This window comes from Sciurus carolinensis, chromosome 5 (assembly GCF_902686445.1).
Source record: "Sciurus carolinensis chromosome 5, mSciCar1.2, whole genome shotgun sequence".
Taxonomy (NCBI): domain Eukaryota; kingdom Metazoa; phylum Chordata; class Mammalia; order Rodentia; family Sciuridae; genus Sciurus; species Sciurus carolinensis.
In genome coordinates this window covers 89,175,148-89,201,587 of record NC_062217.1, presented here as the reverse complement: position 1 = coordinate 89,201,587, position 26,440 = coordinate 89,175,148, and the positions used below count along the sequence as shown (strand labels likewise).

The 26,440-nt window shown below is 37.0% G+C and overlaps 1 non-coding gene across 1 annotated transcript; it reads left to right on the top strand.

The window, feature by feature from the left end:
* Positions 1-17,501: 17,501 nt before the first annotated feature.
* Positions 17,502-17,575, top strand: Trnaa-cgc (transfer RNA alanine (anticodon CGC)). The gene has a single exon. It is a non-coding gene; the product is annotated as a tRNA-Ala (tRNA).
* Positions 17,576-26,440: the final 8,865 nt, after the last annotated feature.

Here is a 26,440-nt window from a genome sequence, read left to right as displayed (position 1 = left end):
ATTGGGAATATGCAGATAACTCCTGATCCAATTTATGTCCCCTAGCAGTTTTTGGAAATCATTCAATGAGTGAAGATCCTCAGTCCTAATAGTTATTTTCTGGGGAGCAATATTTTGTGAGGAAATTTTTGCTCCAAGAAAGTTTACTATGCTTCCTGTTTGAACCTTTTCTGGAGCAATATGTAATCCTTGCAGTTCTAAAAGCCGAATTAATTCAGAATAGATTTCAGAAAGCAGCTCTTCCGACTTAGCTGCTAATAAAATGTCATCCATGTAATGAATACATTTTAACCCTGTAAACTTCTTCCTGAGTGGTTCAAGAGTCTTACCAACAAACAACTGACATAAAGTAGGACTGTTAGCCATGCCTTGAGGCAACACTATCCACTCAAATCGGAGATCAGGTTTTTCATGATTGCAGGCTGGGAGGGTGAAAGCAAAGCGCTCTGAGTCTCGAGGATGTAGTGGAATAGAAAAGAAACAATCCTTAATATCTATACACATGACTCTCCAGTGATCTGGAATAGTGGAAAGTAGCGGCAACCCTCTCTGAACTGGACCCATTATCTGCATCTGTGCATTAATTGCTCTTAAATCATGTAACAGACGCCATTTACCAGACTTCTTTTTGATAACAAATATTGGAGTATTCCAGGGAGATGTGGAAGGTCTAATATGTCCTAAATCAAACTGCTCTTGAACTAATTCATGTGCTGCAGCCAGCTTGACAGAGGGTAAAGGCCACTGAGACACCCATACTGGTTCCTCCGTTTTCCAGGTAATGGGTATCTGCGCCTCAGTGGCCCCTATGAAAAACCCAAACCCTCTCCATCCGTATCTTTCCTGGTTGGCACCGGACTCTTCCTCCCCTGTAAGTTTTTTCCTAATCCTAGATCAGGTCTAAATCCAATTTTCAACATTAATTGACGAGACTCTGGAGAGTAAATATTACTGAGCTGATATCCCATGTCACTCAGGATATCCCGTCCCCATAAAGAAAACGGGAGGTCAAGTACATAGGGAATAAACTGTCCAGCATGCTCCTCAGTGTCCTGCCAGGAAAGTGGTCTACAACTAATTTGAGGAGCTTGAGCATATCCAAGCCCTCTGAGTGAGTGATCAGAAGTCTGGACTGGCCACCCCCTAGCCCAATCTTTTTTAGAGATAATACTACGATCTGCCCCTGTATCCATTAACCCCAGGATAGGTTTACCTTCTACGTTTAGAGTTACCAAAGGGTGTGTGTTCAAATCTAGAGTTAAATAGGCGCTATTCCCTTCTGTACTCCCAATCTGTTCACTAGTTCTATTAATGGCATCAACTTTAAAATGCTTATGTAGGCTAGGCAGCAAGAGCAGCTGAGCAATCCGATCTCTGGGGGAGATGGACACAATGCCTTTTGGAGCTTCCACCATGACTTTAACAGAACCCACTGCATCTGGGTTAATCACTCCAGGAAAGACATGAAGACCTTGTAAGATTGAAGAGGCTCGCCCAATGAGCAAACCTACAGTGTCCTGTGGCAGAGATCCTTGAAAATCAGTGTCAATCACCTGAACACCCATTTTAGGTGTTAAAATGAGTCTGGTGGTGGAACAGAGGTCAACTCCTGCGGAACCTTTAGTGGCTCTCCTGGGCTCTTGGGGTGTCTCAGAGACGGCCAATACTCGTCCGGCCTGGTTACTTCCTCTGTGGCCCCATATATTTGCGGGCCCTGAGGACGGGGGCCCTTCCAGCCGTTTTTTGAATCAGTCCTTTCAATAAACCGGCCATGGATATCTTTCACGGACTTACATTCATTAGCCCAATGTTTTCTAGGACACACCCCCGGGAGGCGATTTGGAGGAGCGTTATTTGTCCTTTCTGCCTTATGTTTACTAGGACACTCTCTCTTGAAATGTCCTTCTTGTCCACAAGAGTAACACCTCCTATTTCCGGAGGAAGTCCTGTTAGAAAGTTGAAGGAAGGCAGCGGCTAAGCCTGCATTTGTTAATGGGCCGCCTATTTCTCTACAAGCTTTCATCCATGCCTCTATGCCTTTGCTTTTAAATGGATTAATAGCATTTCTGCATTCTCTTGTACATTGTTCATATACTAATTGTTTAATTAAAGGCATAGCTACATCAGCATCCCTGAAGATCTTCCCTGCTGCATCTACCATTCTAGCCACGAAATTTGAAAAAGCTTCTGTGGGGCCTTGGACAATTTTTGTTAAGTTACCTCGCACTTCTCCTTTATTAGGAAGTGCTTTCCAGGCAGCAATGCAGATCTGATTAATTTGTTCATAAACCTCTAATGGATAGCCTGTTTGCTGATTGGCAAATCTACCCTGCCCCAGAAGCATATCCACATCCCAGGCAGGTTTGCCCATAGCTTGGTTGCGTGCAGCCTGTTCATGGGCCCCCTCTAACACGAAGGTTCTCCAGTCTAAATATTTACCCGGGGAAACACAAGCTTTCACTAAACCGACCCAGTCCGAGGGGTCATGCAGAATCTATTGAGCCCCTCTATTTGGGTGATAGTAAAAGCAGCATCCACACCATAAGTGTGGACAGATTCTGCTATATTCTTTATCGCTTTAAAGTCTATGGGTTCCTGATATCTTCCCCCATTATTGTCCTGGAATACAGGACAGGCAAGCCCCAACTCTACATGGGCAGCCCTCCAAGCTGCAGAGTTAAAAGTTCTACCCGTGCCTGGAACCCCTCCCACATATGGGGGAGGATCATAGGCTAGAGCTGGTTCTTGTTCTTCCTCATAGTCCTCCTGTCTAAAATCTTTTTGCCTCTTAGTTCCCCCTTCTTTTAACCTCACCTTCCGTAAGTGCTGTGTTAGCTCTTTCACTTCCTCATCACCATCTGATTCTGACTCCCCTGTTTCTTCTGGTGTTCTAAGGGCTTTTAAATCTGGGTATAGTCTCCTCTTTGGAATAGCTCCATAAACCTGCTCTCCTGCACTATGTTTACTGGAAGTACTCATAGAATCCTCGGACTTCTCCTCATGTAGTTGTTCAAGAACTGCCTGTCCTTTATGAATAGCTTCCTGACATCTACCATCAAGAATACATCCTTTTATTAATTTCCATAGTGGTATCACCCCTTTCTCCAATTGTCCCTGCTCCTGAAGGAAATCCAAATCTCTTCCCAACTTATCCCAACTGGCAGGAGTCAAGCTTCCGGAGACAGCAAACCATGGGGCCGCTTTATCAATTCTTTCAATGAATGTTTGTAAAGTACTGCGTTTGACCTTGAGCTCTTTGGAGCGCAACAAAAAATCTAAAGGCTGTACTAACGAACTAGATGGAGAATTGCCCATAATGAAAGCAGCGTTCAGAGCAAGCAGAATGAAAGCGAAAACAAAATATCTTTCTTTGTTGATCGACTATGCAAGGTCGATCCCTGCTCTCTCTTTATCTACAGAAGAGCATCCCACTATGTGTGGACCCCACTTACCTGTGGTACTTACCGGTGCACCCCCTAACCACTGAAAGTTCTGATTCCCGGGTTTCGGCACCACTTGTCGTGTCCCTCGCCCGCAAGAAAGCATGACACAGGAATCTTCCTTCAGCAGTTTAATCAGGACCTTATTACTATACAACCATGGATTTTCTTCTTCTATCTTGAGCCGAATTCGTACACCTTTATACTCTTGCAATAGCCAATCTACTCCTGCCACTTGGCCTATGTTCATAGGTGCTCCTACATGCAACAGTTGGCTCAACCAAATATGGGCTTGTTTACCTAGAATGCACCTCAGGCCCTAGCGGAAACCAGCGCCATCTTGTCATGGCAGCATGGCGGCTCGCCACAAGTATCCACAGTATAACAGAGTTCTTACATCTATTTTTATTTGTAATGACATAAAGGTATGGATTGCCATAAAAGGTTAAAGTTATTCTCTTTAGTAAGAAAAAGGTTGAAAATCAATTTGCATATTAACGTGCAATTTGCATTGTCTTCATATATGCACAGACTCTTATCTCAGTTACAGTGAAGCATTTACCTTGGTTTCATGGAAAGGGAAGTGGATGGAGTGAAGACATTCCTTTTGACCAAGTTTTTAAAATTTTTTCCTGCCAAGAGAACTATTTTTTGTTATAATTTTTTAGAAGATGATTGAAATATAGACTGTTAGTGCCCTTGTAAATTTGTTCAGATAACATGTTATGTTCACAAGAGAGCTCTGAAAGAAATAGAAAATCCCACATCAAAATATCATTTCCTATTTTGCTAACTGCTTATCAGTCCCAAAGCTGACTGTTTTAAACATCTTATATTGAAAATGCATTCTTCCAAAAATCCCTGACCTATACCTCTGTGATGCTTTTCCAATTAGCACTGGGTCAGAGAAAGGGACACTTCTGAATCTCTTTTCTAATTACTAAAAAAACACAATGCATGTGATCTAATTTAATTACATATACAGTGTGGATCGTCTCATTTTCTTTTGTTGATTGAATATCTGCAAATCATTTGATCAGTCTGTATTTCTTTTTTCCTTAGCCTCTGTCTTAGAATGCATTTAATCAACAGTACTAATTATTTACTGTGTGTCATGCATTGTTGTATAGGATTTTAAAAATAAACAAAAGTGGAAAACAATAATGTGCTTGTATATTTTCAGTGTCCGGGAAAGAAATAGGTGTCCTGCTAGATATTTAAATAGAGGAAGTTAAATGCAATGACAATAGAGTTGAAAGGTCAAAAAAGGACCAATGAAGTAAGCCAGATTAGCAACAGCATAAGCCAAAATGTCCTTTTATCGTGAGAACTACAAAGGTAAAGGAAGAAGATGCTCTTGATGACAAAGGACTGGTGTCATCCTAAGGGAACTGGAAGAACAGTAGGTCTGACCCAGGTGCTGAACAACCAAGAGATGCAGCCGTAACTGAAAATTGTACCCCAAGTTGGTGAGAGATGTGTCTTTCTTTCTCCCCTACTATAACCTTCTTGAAATCTGCCAAAGACTTCCATTGAGACTTCAGTAAAGATTAGTAGATAAAGTACTCAAAAGTTATAAAATCATTTTCACTTTCAAGATGCCTATGAATCATGTTATGGTTTAGATGTGGGTCCCTCAAAAGCTCACATGTGAAACATGTAAGAAGGTTTGGCAGAGAAATGATTTGATTATAGCCTTCACCTTTGGGGATTAATTAATCCCTGATGGGATTAACTGACTGGTAACCGGAGGCAGGTGGGATGTGGCTAGAGGAAGTGGGTCATTGGGGGTATGGCTATGGGAGTATACATTTTGTTTCTGGAGATTGGGGTCCCCGCCTCATTTCTGCTTTCTGATAATCATATGAGCTATTTCCTTCAGTCACACTCTTCTGCCAAGATGTCCTGCCTTACCTCAAGCCCTAAGGATGGAAACCTGCCTCTTCTGAAACTGTTAACTTGAGCCCCTAAATAAACCTTTCCTCCTCTACAATTTTTCTGGTCAGGTCTTTTAGTCGCAGCAGCAAAAATGCTGACTAAAACAAACCACATGTGCACACACATACATGCTGGCCAGTGCACACCTGCACATATAATTGGGATACCATGCACTCAGTGGTATGGTGCCCTGTAAGTGACAAACAGAAATGACAGTCTTTAGAGTCTGCAGGGATCTCAGAGACTCTCTTGACTCTGAATATCAACTTTTTTATTCTTCTAAAATTTATCTTAAGGTAGTTCAAATAGGTTGTCACCAAAAGTGCTACTATATTATTTATTTAGTCATTAAGGAATCCTCCATGTGATTTTCTCTTTAGAATGCTTACTTTGCTAAACTCAAGCCATTTAGTTACCTTTTCCCTCTAATTAGAGGTATTCAGTTTCTCTCAAACTAATAGAATTTTTATCTACTTTTACCTATTACTTTTTAGTTATGTTCCAAGTACATGCTGAATAGATTTTCTCAAAGATTCTTTTATCTACTGATTTTTAATGGAAATGCTTTTATGTTTATTTTTAAAAATTAAATGTTAACTATTAGTTAGAAAAATATTCATTCCAATATTCAATATTAAATAAGGCCTGTATTTGTTTTCATTTTTATAATTTTTTGTAAGAAATAGCTATTAAATTCTATCAAAATTACCTAGAAGATTATTAACAAGTATTATTCAACAATAAATTTCTTTTATATTCTTTCTCCTATCTCCTTTTCCTCTTAATTCTATACTCCTTAACTTACATCCAAAATTCCTTGGCATTATAATAAAACCAAAAAACAAAAGCTTTTCTTTGTATACAGTTATCTTCCTATTTAAGAACCACAGATTTACAGTCAAAATTGAATCTGTATCTCTTCAGCATTCCAGAAGCTCCATCACTGTTACATTAGGAAAATTGTCTTTTTGCTACCAAATTCTTGCTCTTACTCAGGTTCCAGATTGAAAGCTATTCTAAATGACTGAGGTTACTAAAAGTCTTTCATTTACCTTTATAGATTTATGAGACCCTAGAACTGCTAAAGACTGTACTATAAACAAATCACCTAAAAGCCAAAGAACTGGGTAATTTCCCAATGTTGTGCAGAACTCAGTCAGTTTAAAACAACACTAACCTCCCAACAAACAGGTTGATATTTTTCACATACCACAGATTTTCTCCTATGCATTTGGTCTGGATAATGGAACATTCCACATTAGAAATTTTATTTAAGACTTGAAATATTAGGAAAATAGGGGCTTTGTTCTTTGCCTGCTATCCTAGTGCTTTGTAGTGGATGGCCAACAATGCTAACCTTGGCAAGAAAGATCACACGGTGACTTATAGGTGATGTGTCAAATAAAGAGTGGAGAGCAATAGATGGAGCACAGAATGAGTGTCAGGGTTACACCAGGGAGGAAGGGCCACATGGAACTAGTTAACCTGACTTCGCAGGAATAGAGAGAATGGACAACAGGTAGTGTTATATCAGGTTATGAGGTTTGATCAAAATGAAGAAGACACTGAGAAATATTTGCATAATTTTGTGAATGGAAAGAGTAAAAAGTGATACAACAGAAAATAAGCTTCTGTGGAATCAGGTCCCAAGTAACATATTGTCTTTTCTGTCTTCTCCCTACCCTCCATCTCTCTTTCTCCCCCCCACCCAGGGTTGGGGATTGAACCTAGGACTTTGTGCTTGCCAGGCAAGCACTCTACCAACTGAGCTATCTCTCCAACCCCTCTGTCTCCTTCTGTTTTACTTTTATTTATTTATTTGAAGTGACTGGGATCCACTCATTGTCTCCAGCAGGCTACCCAGTGCTCTCCCACTGAGTTATATCCCAGCCCCCCCCCACACACACAAACAGACGCACTCACTCTCTATCTCTCCACCCCCACTGCCCTCCCTCTAGAAAACCTTGTTGTAGAGTTCCTGTCAGATGTTTTCCATTTTACTCGTTTTGTCCACTAACCCAAAACCAAAGACAATCTGAGATTAAACATTTCCTATGTTAAAAGAGTCTAGGGTCAGACAATTTCCCAAGGACTCTTAATGAAGTGGCAGAAGAAGCATGGCTTTTCATAACCATTATCCATCTCTGGTCCACTTATGGATTGCATAGGGGAATAACTAGGTAGGAAAGAAAGAGCATCCTAGAATCATGCATCATCTACCTGGAGGGCAGGGAAAAGAAAGGTGGGTGATGAACTGCTTGCTCTAACCAAAAGTAAAAAGAATGAATGTTACTAGAATCTACCATAAATACGATGCTACCTGCAAGAAGAGAAAATAAGTATCTCAATCCTTGACCCAACATGCATTTAAATTATATATCCTATCCATTTTGCTTCCCCTATGAAAACATTGGAAAAAAGGAAGTCAGAGCCAATGTGTAAAGAAAGGTGAAGGGATTAGGGCAGAGCTGAATGGTATGAGAGTCCTGTGAATTAAAATAAACTGCAGAGGGAATTTGGATTTTAACTTTACAAGGCAAGTGTACTAGAAAGAAGTCATGAGATCAGTGTTTGGGTGGCAATGGTTCAGGGAGATGGACTGGAAAAGGGCATGCTGCATCAGATGTCCCTCATCAGGGAACTACACAATGCAGCTGCTCAGGAGAATCCCAGTAAGCAACACTCTGTCTAGAAAGGGGATTGAATACATGCCCCACAGGCAGACAGATGGGAAACACAGTTGCCCTGCTTTGTGAGGTCTTTTGAGAAATTGACCTGCAAGGTAACTTCATTACTAGGTCACCAGCAACAAAGAACTAGACCAAGCCAGGTCAGATTGCAAAGTGTCTCTCACTACTGCCTTCTTTCCTTGGTCCCTCCAATCTTACCTGTTTGAAATGGAAAAGGGAAATGACCCAGAGACCATTAATGTGACCCCCTTACCCTGTAACAAATTCCACAGAGACACAGAAACATAAAGAAACAGAATTTACTACTCTCCCATGAGTCATTTGGAAAAGAGAAGAGAGGAGCTTAAAAACATGTGTTAGACTGAATAATGAAACTGAATGAAAGGTTGCTTTCTTTAAATATCCAAATCAGCACTAAGTTATTTAAAATAATTGGCCAGGTGCCATGATGCATGCCTGTAATTCCAGCAGCTCAGGAGGCTGAGGCAAGAGGATCACAAGTTCAAAGCCAGACTCAGCAACAGTGAGGCACTAAGCAACTCAGTGAGACCCTGTCTCTAAATAAAATAGAAAATAGGGATGAGGATATGACTCAGTAGCTGAGGGCTCTGAGCTCAATCCCAAATACTCAACCCCTCCCCCCCAAAAAAAGAAAAAAAGAAAACAATTGACATGTCAATTAAGGGATGAGAATATTCTACTAAATTCAGGAAAAATATCAAATTATTTCATGTTTATACTTTACCAAATTGACATTGTTCAACAAATTGGAGCTCTAGTCATCATTAGAGGTTTAACCCATAGTGAATATAAAACTATCCAAGCAAAACCATGTTTTGCCAAGGAAGAGTCAGCATCTAATTAGAGCTTCATATATTAAAGAGAAAATTCATGTATGCTATTCCATTTTACCTCATAGGCAAAACCATTTTGTTCTTAATCACTTTTCAAAAGTTTTAATAATTGCAAGTTACAATAGCTGCCATGAGAATACATCCTAAAACCATTAGTATGTTTTAAAAATAATACATTATAGCATGATTTTAAACTTCAATAAAATTAATTCACTCAGATGTCTACATATTAAGGGAATAATTACATGGTTTCCACATAAGGTTTTTATGTAATCACATTACTTATGATAAATTCAATTGGATGCAAAGAATATTAACTGTGAAACTCTTAGAATTTCTATGAGAAACTCCTAGAAATCTTACAAATCAAACAACAAAATATAGATGTTTGCAAAACTACAATTGAAATTCTCATTCTTTAAAAATATGTGCAGTAAAACAATTTTGCTGCCAAAATTAGTCAAGTTTTTCTATGGTTTCCCATTAGCAATGACACTGTATTGGCTTAATAGATATGGTGCTCATAACTATAAATGGAGGGAAACAAAACACTCCAAACACATTCTAAACAGGGAGAGAATTTTGTTGACTCATATGATTTTAATTTTATGCCAAGAATCAAGAAAAATTCTGGAAGTTCTCTGAGTGCTAGTTGTAAAAACAGAAGAGAAATCTAAATCACAGACTGTAAGCCCTTGGAGAACACTTCAATGACAGTATGATTAATTCAAAGTCTGCTTTGGTGGAAATGTCTTTTCCCTTGAAAGAAATCAGACTTCTCTACACAGTATAAGCCCATACAAACTAAATCCACTTAACATAGACTATTGTGAATTGTGTTTGTGGTTTTGTTTATGTTGTCTAGTCAACAATGTCATTCACCTTCAATAGACAACCTATAATTAGCCACGGCTTCACCTACAGAGACAAGTAGCACAACGATCTCAGGTTCTCAATATTCCTGGGGAACTTATTTCAAAGTCGTGCTAAACAAATCAATCAGAAAACTCCAGCCAACCCATCCAGCCACATTGGACAACCTTCTCTACCTAATAATCATTGCAGTCTGTAGAACAGGCAGCCTCTAATAAACAGTTTCAACTTTAAAAGTCAAAAATCTGTAGGGGCCTTTCTGTTGCCATAGAAATGTCTTCAGGCCACCTTGTCTTCAGAACTAAATGCTGCCTTCCCATTAACCTGCTATTTGAGTGTGTGTGTGAGTTTGTGCATGCATGGGTGTAGCACATATCAGCCCAAATTACAGGCTAGCTCGCCCGGTCCTATTGGTAATACATGATATGTAGTCCTTAGTTCTAATACAGTTTCCAAAATGGAGAACAGAAATCTTCTCAGTGACAGCAGCTCCTGAATAATAGGTTCTTGCTCCCTTGGCTCAACTGAAAACGTCCCTAATGCAGCAAAGCAATAAAGAACAGCAATTTTATTTCACCATATCCCTTTTTTTCACTCTGAACCTTGGGGTAAGTGACTTCCTAAAGCATGGGTTTTTGTCCACAGTTTTAAACAGAAAAACAAATCTTGCTAAGTCAACCCAAACAGGAAGAGCTTAAAATGAATCACTCACTGAGGGTGGTGGATCACAGGGCTAGAATCCCGATGTATAATTATTTTAACATTTGCTTTTAAAAGAATCAAATGAACTTCCTGGAGATATACTAAGGGCTACAAAAACAAATTCCATAAATACTATCAGGATAAACAGTACACAGTTTGGGACCACAGGTACAAAACAAAACTTAGTCATGGACTTGTACTTTATATGCACCATTTAGACACACAAAATCCTCAAGATAGGTAGAGGATACTTTTACAAGTCAAATAACAGAAGTGTACATAGTTGGACTTTTACTATACTAAAATACTTATGATGGATCAGAAAGTGGGTAAAGAGGTACAGAATGAAGAAGAAAGAAGAGGAAGAGATCCAGAAACAGTGGAGAAGGGCACTGAAAAACTTAATGCTCAAACTACCCTGAGGCAAGCATCATATTTCTTTGTCACTGTACAGTCCTCCTTTGTTATATTAAATATTGCCAGGCATGGTAAATTAGCTGTCTGACATAGGGTCTCTTAATTATTTCTAAAAATCCACCATGGGTTTGGCAGCGTTAGAAGATCACTATATTTCAATAGAAGCAGTCACTGGGCTGAGAAAGATAAGTGACTTTCCCAGGCTCATGGAGCTGCTTTTTCCAGAATCTCCTTATGGCACTTCTTAGGTGTTACTTGGCATAATGGCCACATTTTCACAAAACATTCTATAATGTTCTTTAGGTTAAAAGGGACTAAATTTTCTCAACACAGTGTAAAAAATTACTGTTAAAACAAAAACCTAAAATATTTCTTCCTTGTGCACCCTTTTAAAAAATATTGTTTTGTAGATGGACACAATAACTTTATTTTAATTTATTTATGTTTATGTGGTGCTGAGGATCAAACACTGTGCCTCAAACATGCTAAGCAAGCACTTTTCCACTGAACCAAAACCCAAACCCATCCTTCTAGCATTTTTAATGTTATTCTCAAAGGCAATGTATAAGAGTCTAAGTACTTAACAATCCTGCATTTCTTCCAATGAGATAATTATAACTCCCTGACATGATTGTTGATGAGAGTCTCATATTTTGTTCAATGGAAGGATTATGACCAGGACTCAAGAAAGTCTAACATAAGAAGAAATCTAAAAGTAAATGCCATCCAGCAATGTGACTCTGAGTTTTGTTGTTTCTTCTCTGTTTCTTTTAGAGAACTGCTAAGGCATCCATCTGTACTTTTTAAATTCATTTATTATAACAAGATACAGCTGCATTATTCAGATGGGTTCCTCTTCAAGTGCCTCTGCCAAAATATCTTTATCATTTTCTTGATCAAAACATTAGCCCACAAATCAAGACATTATACTTTTTCATCTGTGCTAACAACAGTTTGTATGTAACATGATCTAAAACAAGCTAACTCCTCACTTGGCTGATGTCTTATTGACACATAAATTTTAAAGCAATACCAGGTTTTTAAAAAGAGTTGCTGTCTGTGTGTGGCATTTGTGTGTGCCAGAACATACTGAGAAAGACTGAAGTGAGTTCCACATTAAGAGCTGGGTAATATGCATTGATATTAATTGGAGTCTAAACACTAATAATTGCAGCACCCCACAAATACATGATGAGCCATTAAGTAAAGCATGGCAAGGAAATTTAAGGGGAATGATCAATTTCACACAATATTTAGAAATACAGCAAAAGAAGAAAAATTTTACCATCTTTCCAGGAGACTAATATTAGCATGAGGTAAAATAGACTTTGTACTTAAAGTCAAATTCAAGGATAAGACTGCAAAATTTCTTGAAAAATTTATTAGTCTAACAAGTTACAAAACTTGAAAAGGTAGATCACTAAATGTTAAAAATGAGATATATGGAAAAGTTAAAATTTTTGAAATTTCAAAATTTTCTACTTCTCTTGTGCTTAAGTAACAACAAAGTCAAACTAAACTAGTAGTTATACTAGTGAATATAAGAAAATGACCCACATCAAAGATAAACATAATCAGAATTTTTAATTGACAATGACAACACTACAAGCAAACCTCTGGAAGGCAGTGACAAAGCAAATGAATGCTAGCAATGGAGATCAACTAGATCAGAAAGATGCAGTCAAAACTGTCCAATCACAAACTTCAGATAAAGACCCAGTCATGTCTAAAGTTTTAATGAATTAATAATAGCAATTATGGATCACAAATAAAATGTACTACACTTAAGTCCAGAAATATAGTGCAACAAATTTGTTTTCAATGTAACAAACATTTCTCTGAAGTTTCTGAAGTTGTTTTCTTGGATCTTTCAACCTACACTATATGCAATTTTCATCAAAGAAGGCAGAATGATGTACTATTTTTTTAAGTTTATCACCTTCACTTAGAGATGAGAAGGTATGTCTTCATATGACAAGAGTATAAGGCATGATGTTAAATGAATGAATAAGAATATTTGTTTAATTGTCTTGGCTTATTAAAACAAAAGGTTACATGAGGAAGCTATATTAACTTCAGTTCATAAATGCAATAAAATGTAAAAAGACAAAGATGACTCCATTCTATTAATATAAGTTTAATCAAACTACAGCAAAGTATTTGAGGATGCAATTCAAGGCCTCAATATTACCCATATACCCTGTAGATTAATAACCAAACAAGTCAGTGACAGAAGCATGATTTGGAGTCCACAGAAACATGCTGGAATAAGTGCATATGTAGTGGATTGCTATACACTGAAGAATTCCATTCATTTATTCTCATAAATGTATCATATTTATATATACCGTGTAATAAGCACTACATCAGAATTATTTCAACAATCAAGAAAAAGTTTGCATTCCTATTCTTTTCTTTTTTCTTTTAGTGCTGTGTATAAAACTCATGCTAGGCAAGTGATCTACCACTGAACTACAACCCCAGTCAGTCCCCTATGTTTCCAATCATAAAAATGTACATTGTGTCTTTCATTCTATGATTCTATTTCAAAGAAAATGTAGGTTTCTTTATACTTTTCTAAAATTTAAGATAATGTTATTAGTCATAGTAATTCCAACATTTGAGGACCAACCTTGGTATAACACAGTTAATGGGATGACATGATTGGACACGAAGAACCTTCTTCCCCCAGATACAGAGAGATGCAGTCCTAGCAAACATTCCCTGAAGAACTCAACATCTAAGTTCAAGGCCATATACTCACACATAGTTGCTCCTCTTATGAAATGTATAAAAAAGTGACTTTCCCTTTGAACCATCTGAAGCAATTTCTGCTAAGATCCTCCTTTAGCTATGATTCCTATTTGCTCTCATACAGCTATATAACCTCAGACCTCTGGTATTTTAACTTTTACAATTTATTACTAGTGATAAAGAATGTGTAACATAAAACTTAACTAAGTGTACAGTACAGTGGTGTTACCCACATTCACATTTAAAGAGAACTTTAAAACACTTTTCATCTTGTAAAAGTGAAACTCTATACCTTTCAAAAACTACTCATTTTTCCTCACACAACTCCTAGCAATACTTTCAACTTTGTTTCCATGAATTTGATCACTTTAGATTATTTTACTTCTAACCTATCTGGGTCTTTATACTTAGAGATTTCCTACAGATGGCATGTAGTTCCATTTATTAATTGAAATAGTAAACTATTTCCATTTGATATAATTATCAATATGTTTGGTTTCAGTTCAGCACCTTGATGCTTGTTTTCTAATCTTCCTATTTGATCTTTGTTCACTTTTCTGTTTTCCTTTCCTTCTGTTAGATAACCTCAATGTTGTTTTCAATGTTTCCAGTTCATTCCTCTGATTTAACAACTATCTGATATTTTGTGTGGTCACAGCTGCTCTAGGATTTACTATATCACTTTTTTTTAAGTGTCTTCCTTCATATAATACCATATCACTTCCCCTGGAAGAATCCTACAACATCCATTCCCCTGGTAAGTGCTGTGCTTAGTCATTTTCCTTCAATGTTTTAAACTTTATAATGCATTGTTATTACATTTCCTTTAAGCAGTCAACTGTCTTTAAAAAGGTGTTTTAAATATTTTACAGCATATCAGATGCTCATTTCTTGTCTAGATATAAATTTCTACAAGATTTCCCTTTTATTAAGTGTAAAGTGTTTTTCTGTTCTAAGTGGTTTTTGACAAGTAGTCAAACTTCTATTCCTTCATATATAAAGTGATTTTCCCCAGTGACTGCTCTTAAAACTATTCTCTTCATGACTTGTTTCTAGAAATTTGATTATTATGTGTTGTGTTGTGGTTCTCCTGCTTGCAGTTCTCTGAACCTCTTGGAATTTGTGTGTGTATATTTTCGATCATATTTGAACAATGTTCAGCTATTGTTCCTTCAAGTACTGTTTCTGATCCTCCTTTCATCCTGAGAGCAGCTGTGAATGTCAAACAAGAGGACCCTCCACCCAGGTCATGGAGGTTCTGTTCTTCATTTTGTCTTTCTCCCAGTGCTTTGTTTTATATACTTTTCATTGCTCTGTACTCAGACATTGATCTTTTTCTTCTACAGTTTGTATCAATGCCATCTATTTCATTTTTTAAATTTAAGATATATTTTTCCTATCTCACATTTAATATTATGTCGTAAAGTTCAGGTTCTCCTCAAATCCTGGATTATAAAATCCTATTTATTCACTATTTCTATCATTTCTGTGTATGTTTCTGTTAACTCACTTTTTCATTTGATCTTGAGTTATATTTTCCTACTTTGTATATCTGACAATTCTGAGTAAATGCTAGACACTGCAATTTTTACATTATTTCATGCTAAAACTTGGATTGTTTGGAGTAGATTTTTTTTTCTTCCACACAATTGAGGAACCTGCAGATCAGTTTTATCCTTTCAGTTGTGGCTCCCAAGGTCTGTCAAGGCAGGTTCCTGATAATTCTTGGACCAACTGTACGTAAACACTTTACTAAGTTGTGACCCTTCTGAGATCTCGCCTAATGTCCCAGTTATGAACATGATTCTCTACTCTGGTTTCTGTGAATTTCACCTGTGCTCCAGGAATTGTTTGGCCTATTGCCTTCCTCCACTCTCAGGAAGATATGTGCTCAGCAAAAACCTTCAGGAAAGGGTGGGGGAAAGGAAAAATAACAGAATGAACAAACGTCATTACCCTATGTAAATGTGTGATTACACAAATGGTACACCTCTACTTCATGTACAACAAGAGAAACAAGTTGCATTCCATTTGTTTACAATAAAAAAAAAAAAACCCTTCAGGGAACCCTTTAAAGATCTCCAGAGCTTTTTCTTTGTACAACTCCCTTCTGTTCAATTTAGGAGTTGGTTGCCCCAATCTTTCCAAATTCCAATCCCTGCCTAACCCATGAGACTCCAGGCCCTGCTGGGTTCCCTCTTCCTGCTCAGCCCAGACAGTGCCCAGACAGGAAGCTGAGGCAACAATACAGTTTGACTCTGTTCTTGCTCTTTTTCCAAGGATCACTGCCTGCTGTCCAACATGTAAAAGATGTTTCCAATAATCTGCTTGGTTTTCTGTTTGTTTATGGCAGTACGTCAATTCCCACAGGAGTTAATCTTTCATCATCAGAAGTAAAAGTCCTCCAAGTTAAGGTTAAATGGATATTTATGGGGAGGTTTTTAATAAACTCTGAACAGTATGCAAATGGTAGCATAATAAAACACATCCAGAGAGAGGGAAATATATGGATTTTTTTTCTTCCACCCAAAGACAAATAGATCACAATCTTCCCTCAGCTGAAATGTTCTGCAAAGGTTAATTTGCCTCAATTCAAAATCCCCAAATTACTTGGAGCATGAAATTTCTATAAGAAGTATTCCTTTTCACAAAGCACTGACCCTATAAAACTCTTAGAAAGGATACATTTTACATTCTACAATTAATGAGACTGCAGTTTCAACTGGTCATCTGTAGGTACCTTGAACCATTGTGGCACAATCAGAGGATTGGGGGTCTGAGAATTGTGGGTGACAAGAGAATAAAGTTGATAAAGAAAGTATATTGATAAAGGGAAGGAAACAGGGCAGAATCACCAACTTCATAGTATTGCCTAGGGCAGGCCCTGAGGGAAAGAATTTGTCTGCCTGCTATATTGTCCTTGGGCACTATCTGTAATTACTATCAGAGCTCATTGATTTTCAATTATTTCTATTAATATATTTATTGGCCATTCTGACATTTTTAAAATCAGTCCAAATCTGCATCTTTAGTGTAGGATAGTTCTTCCCTGAAACATGAATTTTTTAAGTGCAGATTTTTTTCCTGCTTTTCTTTTTTCTTTTTCTAAAGGTCTTCTCCATTAGCAGAAGCACATTCTACATGTTGGTCTTTGGAGCCAGGGAGTGACACACAAATATTTCACTATAGAACCAAGGACTTCAAGCAGTCGGTCATCAGAGAGTATTAAATGATAGGCAAATTCATATTTACAAGATAATTCTACCAATTTACTAGCAATGCTGGACCCCGTTCTACAGTAAGAGAGGAAATAATGAAATTCTGTTGAAGTGTGATCCAAGTGGCATTTTTAACAAATTCCTTTTCTCCACCTGATAGTCATTAAAGTAACACTGTCTTACTAAGCCTTTATGCACAAATGTATGTTAAATCTTTAATGTAAAATTAAATATAGAGGCTTACTGAGGGAAAATTAGGTTTGCTGTTGGTCCCCTTCCCCCTGCTACAACAATGCTACTGGGTTTTAATGCAAATGCCACTTAAACAAGCATTCCATAGCATCTGTATATATTTCTTTATTAAGCTTAAAATTTGGGGTCTTTTTCAAAACACTATCAATCTTAAAATATTCTCCAATCTATAGAGTGGGAAATAGGCTCCCACTTACAACAGACAGTATCTGAATGAATCAGTATATATTGAGTGCTGCCTATTCATAAGTTCCTGAGCGGGGGCGAGGAAGAATAAGGAGGAACATAAAACCTAAGTTACATTAGAGTTACTTCAAGAAGCTTTTTGTGATAGAGAAACACCTTTAACACCAGGTTATGGACTGGGGATATAGCTCAGTTGGTAGAGTGTTTGTCTCGCAAGCACAAGGCCCTGGGTTCAATCCCCAGTACCGCAAAATAAAAAAAAAAAAAAAAAAAAACAAACAACAACAACAACAACAAAACCCCACCAGATTCTAAATGTCATGTAGGACAGTTTGGCAAATTTACTGCAAGTTGCCTAAAGGGAGAAGACCAAGTTTCCATTGTCCTCTTTTGTCCTATCTGAAAAATTAGGGTGCTCATGGGAATCTATGCCTAGCAAGGCTGATATTTTCTGCTAGTGAGACCTGGCATATACATGTGAACTTATACCAGCCCACTCCATGCCAACGCCAGCCCCTGCACCCAACCTTGATTCTGGGCAGTGGCCAAGGGATTTTAGGCTCTCCCAACTGGAAACACTGAACTCTTTCACCACTCAATTACTGGCAACCTGGAACACTTAGAGTTGTTACAATACCCAGGCACTTTCTCTCTGTACCACGCTACTTCAACTTTTTTATGCCAGTCCACAATTCAGAGGGTGTGTAATCCAGGACTACAGCACCTGCAACTGGCACAGGGAGATGGAGCAGTGCCCTCACTGCCACACAGGTGTGTTTCTTAGGAGACAAAGAGGGAGACCAAGCAAGTAATATTTCTTTCATGCTTTTCTCCAATGCTGCCAATGCTGCTGCACCTATTTTTCCCTGTGTATTTTTTATTTAAAGATCTTTCCTTTTCATTTTGAAACAATTTAAAGAATTTCAAATAAGCTGTGGCACATGCCTGCCATCCCAGCAACAGTGACTGAAGGAGGAGAATTACAAATTTGAGGTCAGTTTTGGTAACTGAGGGAGTCCCTGACTCAAAATTGAAAATGAAAAGGATTAAGGATGTAGCTGAGTGGTAGAGTGTTCCTGGGTTCACTCCCTAGTACCAAAAAAATTTTGTTTTGTCAAACATACAATATAAGGCAGGATAAACAACACACCCCCATAGCTGTCACCCAGTCAGTCATGACAGGATTATGACCAGTCTTATTTCATATCTATTCCAGTCCATTCTCCCTTCCCAGTTAAGTAGGCAGCAAATCCCAAACCCTTTTATAATTCCAACTCTAAATATTTTAGTAAGTGTTTTTTGTTTGGTTCGTACCGGAGCTTGAATCCAAGGGTAGTCAATCATTAAGCTACTCCCCAGCTTTTTTCATTTTTTATTTTGAGAGAGGACCTTGCTAAATTGCTTGGGGCCTCACTAGGTTGCTAAGACTGGCTTCGAACTTGCAATTCTCCTGCCACAGCCTCCCAAGTCATTGTGCACCACTGTGCCCAGTTCAATAAATAGTTTAAAAGTAAATGAACCCAGAACTACTTTTTTTTAAAGGTATGAACAAAACCATTATGAAAACAAAGAATAATATCACATATAATTATATTCTCATTTTATCATTCTTTTGCTCCCCTGATAAAATTTAATCAGGATTTGAAGTATTTCTACAGATACACTTTAATAAAAATTAAAGTTAAAAAAAATAAGGGTTTCATTTTGAGATCCACCTTTAATCTACATGGGGTAACAGAGATGCCAAAATCTATATTAAACATTTTGTGAAACATGTAGCAAAAGAAATGGAAGTGATACCGCCTTTCCCTCCCATTTACTTTTCAAAAGGAAAATATTTATTCACCACCTGCAACATGTAAACAGTCTCCTATGACTTTGAGTGATAAGTTCCACCTCCCAGTTGAGATAACTGGGTTGACAGAGACTAAACTTATTCCACTAGGCTGGTACCTGGCTGAACAAGAATGTGAATTCAAGTCTGTCTCCCTTTAAAGTCTTACATTGTTATTTACTTTCACTCACAAGTACCTTTGTTGTACTGATATTGTTAAACTCCTAATTAGAAATGTTTTCTCTCACTCCTTGTCCTTCCCAAGGATCACAAGGTGTCAGATGAAACTTAGAAAAACTGACTCACATACCCCCCACTGTACAGATGAGGCCAGAGAGAGCTGGAGATTTGAAGGAACTTCCCAGTGTCATTCAAGTTGGTAAACTGCAGCACCAAAAATAAAATTGTAATTTTTTGTCTTTGAGGCAGTATGCTATCTCTGCGTACTTCCTTATCTGAGTGTAGAAGTTCCAAAACTCTTCTTTCTGCTACAGTTCTTTGCTTAATAACATGTTAGAACATCCAAAGGCTGACAGCATTTGGGAAGGTCCTATTAACAACAGGGCGCAAGAACCAAAGGTCACAGATAAAGTCACTCAAACACTCCTTGCTGTGCCCCTGAAGCATATCATAAGAGCACATGCCCTTCCTATGGACTGTTTAGCAACATGTGCTGTATTACCGACAAGCCGGAAGGAAACTGAAGTCATAAGGATAATCGACTTAGATATCACACAACTGAACTGTGAATTGGAGAAATCCAAACAGTAGGTGCCCAGAACTGATGCCCATGTGCTGCCATGCCCGTCTGGTTCACACAACTGCAAGCTGGAGACCTGTGGCACAAGTGAAATGTGTGTTTCCAATATTAACAATTTTGATTTTTATGTTCATAATAACCCTATGAGGCAGACAGAGTAGGTTCACAACTAACTATTGAGGGTTTTATATACTTTATCAGGCTAGTTATATATACCATATGTTTACTAAACAATGACCACGTATCAGGAACTATCAGAGATACAAGGAAGAAATGTTAAGATATAGCTTGATGTGACCAAGTTCTGATGCCATAATTCTCATTCAGAGAAAAGGGCAAGACTGTCAAAACTGATTCAGAGATCTGACCTGGCATGGTCCACAGTCTTCCTTTGAACTCTGAAATGTGCTCATCAGGTCATGAATTTCTTGGGGTAGGATACTTGCAAGACCAGCTCACAGAAGCTTTAAGGGACTACTTAGAACAAGCAGAGAGAGAGCATCATATGCCTATAAGGTACATGGAGGCAGGGTTGGGTATGGTGGTGCATCTTTAAAATGCTGCCTCAGCCTGAAAGAAAAATTACTTGTTTTCTTCCCCAAAGACTAAAGTTTGCTTCCTGTGTCAGGATAGAATCTCAAAACTAGGATTTTCTGGGTGATGGTAGACTGAACCACTGTACCAACTCCAGGTACTCAGTCACTGCTGTGACACAAGTGAGTTTCCCTAATTTTTTGTTTCCTATAAACAACATGTCACACTTTTTTCAAAACCCATAATCACACATGCAATTATTTAAATTTCAATAACATGCTTATATTTGCTTACAAAGAATAAATCTTCAGTCAGTCTTTAACTTTAAATAAGGAAAGAATTATAAAATCTTTACAATTCTAGCACTCTTTATCTAAAAGCAGACATGAGATTCTGAAATTATATGGTATATACCATCTGCCTCATCACCAGCAATGAAAAATCCAGTGACATAGCCAAGACTGAAAATCACTAAAATTCAGATGTTATATCTTAAATTATTGTACCTACAAAGAGTTAAGTTATAATATATTTCATTAAACACTACAACTGCTTCTCTTGAAGCTTTATCATAAGAGAAAACAAAATTATAATTCTCATATTTAAGAAGTTCATACAAAACTAAGAAAAAACATACAGTTTTTATATACTTCCAAAATGCACAATTTAAATTAGGGTTAGAATATCAACATGTACTCCATCCACATGGGAGAAAACTGATTTTATTGAACTGACATTAAATAATATTAGGAACCCACAATTTTTCCTTTCTCTGTTTAAGGACAAAATGTTTTTTTTTTCTTTTTTTACAAACAATGTATGTGGGTTTTTATTCACACTGTAAAAACTCTGCAAGTATTGGCCTTTCTTTTTTTTTTCTTAACACTTAAATCTTTCACATAATTGCTACCTTGAAATTGAAAAATGATGACAGTAAAGATTAAAGAATTCTCTGGATATTGTTAAAAATTACTAGACTGTTGGTGATATTGCTCAGTCCTGACTTTGACCATCAGTCCAGGTCACAGTTTCTGACTGTAGGTGTTCTGTAGTTTCTGCCTTCCTCTAACAAGTACAGTTTGAATGGATTTACTGCTACTCAAGTTAAAGTATTATGAAATGAAAGCAGCACTGTGAAACACAGATTTCTTTTTCACTTTTTCCCCCACAAGCAATAAAAAGGCCATCTTCTCTGAATGAGATATTATGATGTCTGTAAGTTTCCAAACAGAAACTTACTTTATTAAACTCATGGTCATGCACCTAGACTTTGAGAAATGAAACAAGTCAACAGATTTTTTTTTAAATGAAACAAACCCTTCTTATTGTTAGATGAATTCATCAAGGTTAAAAATACCTATATATTTTGGAGGATCTCTGGAGTTTAACCATAAAGTCTGGTTTGAAAACCAGGTAGAACACATGACTCTTCATGAAAGGCTGTCTTTGAACAATGAAATTTTAATAACTGCCACAGTTTTCTCCTTCATGATGCTCTACTGCCTTAGCCTTGGTCTGGCTCCTTGAAAGTGTGTCTTTATACCAGGTCTACATGGTTGACATATCCCACAAAGTTTATTTCAGAGTCACACAAATTAACACTGAACAATAACAGTGAAATAACAGCCTCTACCATAACCAGATCTGTCTCAAACACAGTCTTCCTCTGTAAAGGAAGATGCCACACACCCCAACACCCACTGCTCAGCAATATAGAAGTTACTGAGACTCTCTAACTATCACTATCTGGATCTGAATCCTCGGCTGCCATCATGAAATCCTTGTGGTACACTTGTATCCTACCCCTTGTGTGGGATTGCAGATGAAATCAATATTCATAATGATTTTCTATAACAGATTTTATTCATGTCTAAAATTTTCTGAGTGTTCAAGAACAAACCATTGCTAATTTTAATGGGGTATTTTTGAAGAAGATACATTAATAAGGTAAAGATTATACATTTACTTATGTCTTTGTGTCAGTTATCTGCACTGTCTCAGTGCTGGTGATTTAATAAGACAGATAGCTAACATGTACTCAGGCACATAAGCAGCGCTTTCTCCTTTATATATACAGAGAAACGGCAATGCTGTCTATGAACAATGAACTTTTCATATTATACTGCCCGTATGTTTTAAGTTACATGGGTTGTGAAGTTAACAAATATAAAATGTAATGCCCTATGTCCTTTGGAAGAAATCTGTGCTCTTAGTCCTTATAGCTTTAGTATCCATAAATTTATTTATCAATTTGTTTCAGTATGATGCCATATACATATAAACTTTGTTTTGTTTTCAGGCACTTTTAAAATTCACTGACCTCAATTTTATCACACATTCCCTACTCTTCCTGGAGTTAAAAAGAAAAAAAGAAAACATGTGTGTGTTTTGGGATGTAAATACAATGTCAAAAGAGAAATTCGTCGCTGAGGTTGTAACTCAGTGGTAAAGCACTTGCCTCGCATGATCCTCAGCACCACATAAATAGATAAAAATGGGGGTATTTTGTTCAACTAAATTTTTTTTTTTAGTAAAAGAGAAATTCATCCAACAAACAGTAACTTTTCCACTCCCTGTGCTCTGTCACTTCTTCCCTGTGTTCTGTTACTTCTTAACTTAGAAAGAACCTAGATCTTTTGAAATGAGGTTAAATCCCCTTCTCATTTCTTAATGATTCCTCTTTGGAGTGAATTTTCATTCTTCTCAAAGCATCCACCAAATTTAAAGAGTCATAGTGTTCTTAGAAGGCCAATGTACCTCCCTAATTTCAGAATGCTATCCCTTCCAAGGGAGAAACAGTTGAGGTTGAAACTGGGTGAGAATCAATTACCATCTCAGATAATTTTTATTTGAGAAAAATCTAGGCAAGGGAAAACAAAAGTGCTCTGGAAAACTCAGGGTGCTCTGGACATGAATGGCATGATCATAAAAGGAAAGAGGTGGTTGACACTGAAACCTCTGCTTACCCCTTGTTCAGATTCTCTTTTGACTCTGCCAGCATTTCATCAAATTAATGAATAATCAAAATAACTAATATTCTCTTCTCAAAGGTGTTGATATTCTGAGAATGAGAGAGAGAAAGAGTGAGAAAGAAGAGAGATTTAGTTATACAGAATCAAAAGAGGACATCTGATAATGTCTTCCTTCCTGGTAGTTACTTTGGTACAGCCTACCTAATTCTTTAACAATGAAGTATAATTAAATGAGAATATCATCATAACAAATTATCCACCCTCACACTGTGAACTTTCATTTGAAATAATGACCAAGAAGTTGAAGTAATCAGTCTGATCCTCTTACCTCTAGGTTGGAGGTCAGCCTGTAAAAAACTGCAACGTGAAAAACTGACATCAAATTTTATAGAGCTGTAACAATTTATCGTACTTTCTTAAAAATGGAAGAAAATATAAGGCAAGTTTCTCTCTTCCTTAGTCCTAGAGGTTGCCTGGTGTACAGACAGCAATAAAAGAGAAAATAAGATTAAAAATATTTTATATACTCTCAAGGCTTAAATAATTAAAAGCGAGATAATATAATTCTGGCTTCATTTAATTTTTATATCATGGCAATTCTGATCAAATGTGAATTTCTACATCATCATTTCCCCAAACACTACATTAAAGAAAGTCAATATAAGTCTTAAATTAAGAGTGAATTCTTAGCCAGGCATGGTGGCATATACCTGTAATCCCAATGGCTCAGGAAGCTAAGACAAGAGTATCTAGTGTTCAAAGCCAGCCTCAAGAAATGGCAAGACACTAAGCAACTCAGTGAAACCATGTCTCTAAATAAAATACAAAACAGGACTGGAATTTGGTTCAGTGGTTGAGTGACCCCAAGTTCAATACCCAGTACACCCTCACCATCAAAAAACTGAATTCTTAAAGTCATATGTAAGGAAAAAAAATTTTTTTTTCTATTCTAGTATAGGTTTGCCTCAATTCACCATCTCCTGGAAGGACAAACTTATTTATGTTGTGGTTCACAACAAAATTTCAAACATTTCTAAGAAGAATAAATTTATTTTCTACTCATTTTTGTTGCTGTAGGAATTTTCTGGAGTAACATCTGAATGGTGCTAGAGAGCCCCATGTCAGTGTACACCTAAGGCCCCAATCAGGATTGTTTAAACATGTGTACAGAACCTAATAATCCCAATTAAATTAAGAACATGGTATGACTAAAACTGTGTTTTTAGAATAGTTATCTTTGCCTCAATTACAGATGTAAACACATAACACTACTAATGTGCTCTTAAGTATAAGAAAGATCTGAAATATTTTAGCTACAGGGGTGACAAAGTTTACTGTAATTTCTAAATCTTGATGTTTTCTTCTCCATAGAGTTAATTTTCTATGAAAAAGCAACTCCAACAAATCAGAAATTCAATTTATTATTACCATATAATACTAACAGAGTGCAGTAGAATGAAGCTCCATTTCTCATATTTCTTGACTCTTTAAAGAAAATAATAAAAGAAATAATATTTACAGTGCCTCTTATCCCAAATATTTGCTGAGAAATCAGTAAGATATTAAAAGCAAATTTACTCAAGTTAACTAGTGAACATTTAAAAAGTCCACACTGCCTTGACTATTAGGTAATAAAAATAAGAAAACAAATTACTGTCATCTTTTTTTCCAGGAAATGAACATTATTTTCAAAATTGGGAGGACACGTTTTCTTAAAGTCCTGCTTTTGACTTGTCCATTTTGGAGAGGGAGTGGATTCCGCATTCTAATACATAGCTTATGAGCTCAGTTAATTTGTTCCAAATTTAAAAATCTTTCATCTGGGTCTATGGTTGTTTGAACATCAGGCATGAATCTCAAACCCTGATGGGTCACTTGCTTCTGTGGCTTGAAGTAGACAGCTTAGCATGCCACCAGCTGGTCTCAGGAAAGCCTTCCTACCACCAGCCAAGACCTCAACTCCCCAACCTCTTAAACGGCTCTAGAAACCTGCCTTGCTAAAGCATCCCACAGGTTGTGGGACTGGTGTACAATGAAAGATGAGCTGATCTTGCTTCCTACCCTGGAGGAGGTCTTGCCCAAATGAAAAGGGGATGAGATGCCTTATAAGGAAGACCTAACTAAGCAAAGGAGGAGAAAAGACAGAGCAATTCTGTAAAGTCATAAATCAGCAAGACATAACAATCATAAATATCTATGACCTGAACATTGGCTCATCCATGTACGTCAAACAAATCCTTCTCAATTTCAGAAATCAAATAGACCACAACACAATAACACTAGGCAATTTTAACACACCTCTCTCACCACTGGATAGATATTTCAAACAAAAATTGCACAAAGAAATCATAGATCTCAATAACACAATCAACAATTTAGACTTAATGTACATATATAGAATATATCATCCAACAAAGAACGAACACACTTCTTCTCAGCAGCACGTGGATCCTTCTCTAAAATAGACCATATTTTATGCCACAAAGCTACTGTTAGCCAATACAAGAAGATAGAGATACTACCTTGTATTCTGTCAGATCATAATGGATTAAAATTAGAAATCAATGACAGAATAAAAAACAGAAACTTCTCAATACCTGGAGATTCAATAATACACTATTATATGATGAATGGATAACAAAGACATCAGGAGGGAAATAAAAAAATTCTTAGAAGTAAACAAGAACACAGACACATCATATCAAAATCTCTAGGACACTATGAAAGCAGTACTTAGAGGAAGATTTATTTCATGGGGCGCATTCAACAAAAGAAGCAAAAATCAACAAATAAACGACTTAACACTACAGCTCAAAGCCCTAGAAAAAGAAGAGCAGACAAACACCAAAAGTAGTAGAAGACAGGAAATAGTTAAAATCAGAGCCGAAATCATTGAAATTGAAACAAAAGAAACAATCGAAAAATTAACAAAATAAATAGTTGGTTCTTTGAAAAAATAAACAAAAATTGAAGGCAGGTTAAATGAATGGTTAGAATCTGATTTGAGGCTAAGGTC